The 3,378-nt window shown below is 43.2% G+C and overlaps 1 pseudogene; it reads right to left on the bottom strand.

Moving 5' to 3' along the window:
* Positions 1-1,914: 1,914 nt before the first annotated feature.
* On the bottom strand, positions 1,915-2,805 carry LOC104868815 (annotated as a pseudogene).
* Between the last annotated feature and the right edge of the window lie 573 nt (positions 2,806-3,378).

Below are 3,378 nucleotides of genomic sequence, written 5' to 3'. Positions count from 1 at the left end.
TGCCTTGTTTTATATGTAGAGCATTATAAATCTCAAGAGTTCTAGTGATTTATATATGCAAAAAAAATGGGATTTGATTTGGATGCAAATGGTTTCTGAAATATGTATCTGCACACAGACATAAATCAAGCTTTTGTTTAGACTGGTACAGGAATACAATGAACTGGTTAATTAAATATTTAGGTTAATAGATCACTGAAATATAAACACACTATGAGCTAATTGCATATTTTCAACACTAAAACAAAGGTTGAAAAATTAATCTTTTTCAAATGTTTATAGACATTTGAAGATTTTGTTGAGTCTTAAATATTCTACAGATTACACATTTCTTACCCATATTAAACCTTCTCCAAACTTAACTGACAGGGCCTCACTGTTAACATGTGACTTCAGCCTCTTTGCTTGTTCAGAAAATTTCTAAATCTTCATCAATGTAACAAAACATATATTCTATTCTAAACTGGGGTTGCTCATCACTTCGAAGAAAATAAACTGGTTGTGAAAGCATTTCAGGAATAGTTTTCAGTATGTGTTTATAGTATCCAATCATAAGTATACCCTCAATGTTAGTGGTTATTTCGATTTTAATAATTATTATTATTTTATAAGGAATACTTTTCTTCTTCATGCTTTCCAATGGTTATTCCAAGTGTGTACTATTTTCTATAAGTCTGCCTTTAGCTTCCTGTCATCATCCTTCTCAAATGATCAAATAACTTTGCTTCATTTTTTTAGAGGAAGAAACTAGTTCATATGAATACCTGCCAGAACTAAAATAATTCAGTTAGGGTTTAAAATTATTCTTTCAATTGATTCAAACTTCACTTCCTTTTGTTGCTCTGGACTACCAACTTTAATTTGTCTGTCCCTTCACCATATATATATATATATTTTTTAACCAGTTAGTCTATTTATTCATAATGAGACAAAACATTAGTCTATTCAATACTGGGCTGGGCACTGCTGTGATTAGAGGACGGGAGGGAGGGCAGGGCAGGGCAAGGCCTCTAGGCTGGATTATAAATGTCCAAGGAAGAACCTTCTGGAAGACGCTGTTTGACCACATGGAACAGAAATGAAAATCACATGATCACTGTTGAAGAGAGAGGACTCAAACATGGGGCTCCAGCACACAGCTGATGCTAGTCAGCACAATTTGGGCCACCCACTGGCCAACACTATTGAGGGAAGGGGACCTTTTTCCTGCTTGAGGCCTACCTGCATGGTGAGGACCCTTTGAGGCTGCAGGGAGGCCTGGTCCAGGAAGAAAGCACTCAGTCACTAAGGGCCCATCTTCAGAGCTGTTCCTCTCTCTTCTTCAAGTTGCATAGCAAGGGACTGAAAGGGCATTCTTCCCCAGTTCCTGTGACAGGGCAGTAGTGCTGGGCAGGACACAGCAGCAAGTAGCCTAGGGGTCCAGGGTGAGGGATGCTAGAAGTGTGTGACATATGCATGATCTATGGGGTTGACACAGCCTATGTTCTTGGAGTCTAAAGGGCCATAAGTATAGACTGCCTCCTGCCCATAACACCAAGCCACACCAGCTCATGGCAGCAGGGCTGCCCAATGTGGGGCTTGACCTCCTCTTGTATCTGGGCAGGCCTTGGAGCTTTAGCTAATAAAAGACAGGCAGGGCAGGGCCCCAGGAGCCTCACGATTACCTGTCTACAGCCCAGGTCCCAGCACAGGTCAGCTGCATGGAGCCAACAGACAGAATGATCTCCCTAAACAATGGGAAGTAAGTAGCAGGAGGCCACAGAGGAGCAGAAAACTGTCCTCTAGTCTAATTGCCTGAGCCAGAGGCTTTGCTCTCATGCAGAGCTATGTCCCTTCTGCCCACCACTTGCCAGCCTCTCAGGCTTCTTCAGTCTGGTCCTCAACAAAAGGCCTGGCATTCCCTTGACTGCAGTTCTATTGTTCTGAGGTTCCTATGTCTTCAGGCTCAAGGGTGTCCACACACTGTTTCTCCTTTGCAGCAGAAAGTCCAGTCTGGCTTTGCAGGAAGGAGTTAACAGGAGGGCAGTGCAGTGGGAGAGGCTCAGCAAGAGTGCAGTAGGTGAAGGCAGAAGTTTCCAGAAGCAATGAGGAGAGCCAGGGAGCCTGACCATGGCAGGAAGCTGCAGAGCAGGCTGTGGGCTCAGCGGTAGATCCTGTGTGGGATGGAGCAGGGGCTCAGGTTGGCTAGCGCTGAGCCCTAGTGCTGAATGTAGTCTAAGATGGTCCAGGGAGGGTGGCCACCATTGATGTACAGAATATGAGTGAAGCCATCTTTGAGGACCCCTCGGATGCAGTAGTAGTAGCATAGATAGTGATGCTACCTAAAGTCTCTGTTTTCATAGAAGTTTATCGCTGTGTTGTTGGTGGTGAGGACGTGCAGGTAGATGGCTTTGCAGGGGTGCTGGGCAGTGGTTGATATATGATCCTTTAAACTTTCAAGTAAAAGGGAACCTATGCCATGATTTCTGAATTCCTTCACTACTCCAAGACTTAGAATGTACGCAACCTGTGTCTCCACAGAGAAGCTGGAGGCTAGAATATTTCCATTCTCTTTATGTATTTTGGCCCTGCTCTTAATTTCAGCTACTATCATTCCCACGATGGTGCCTCTACAGGTGGCAGCAAGGGAGAGAAACTTCATACCATGAGTCTGAGTACTCAATAGGGAACCAACCAGTCGCTGCAAAGGTGCTTCACGGTGTCTGTGTCATCGTGGCAGAGGAGGCGCAGGCTGACTTCGCTGAGGGCACTGGATGGCACCACCTCTGTCATTCACACCTCTGGCTGGAGCAGGCAGCGGCTGCGGACGTCCTGGGGCTCAGCGCACCCTGGGGGCTCAAGGAGCTGAGATGGGGGACTGCTCGCGGCCCAGAACATGCTATGTAACAGGCTGCGGCCGCAGCCGGAACGAGGCCTCACCGCATTTTTTAGATTTTAAACAAAAAAAATCACACTTTTAGTCATTCTCTCTTCTACCTAAAGCTTCATGACTTAATAAGTAAGGAAATGCTCATTGAATTTGGATATATTATTACACCACTCAGTGACAAATTAATATAAGCCTTTTAAGCCACATAGATTTGTAGTCAAATATATTGACCACGTATAAGAAGACATATGCTTTTGTCCTTGTAGAGATATTCTATGTCCTTGAAAGAGGACCAAATCTGAAAAGTATGTGTTTAAAAAGATGAAATAACAAAAAGCAAAGCAAAATATTTTTATCCTAGTTACATTATTTGTAGTTTTCTCTTTCCTTTTCTTTCAAAACTAACAAGTTCAAAAGTCTTTATAGATTTGACAACTATTCATTGAAAGTCAATTACCTTAAAAGAGGTCAACCTTTCTGATTAATTTCAACATATCTTCATCATTCAG

Source organism: Fukomys damarensis, unplaced genomic scaffold, assembly GCF_012274545.1.
Source record: "Fukomys damarensis isolate Sample0158 unplaced genomic scaffold, DMR_v1.0_HiC HiC_scaffold_16, whole genome shotgun sequence".
Lineage (NCBI taxonomy): Eukaryota > Metazoa > Chordata > Mammalia > Rodentia > Bathyergidae > Fukomys > Fukomys damarensis.
Note: the sequence above shows the minus strand (reverse complement) of the source record. Positions and strands in the feature narration are given on the sequence as shown.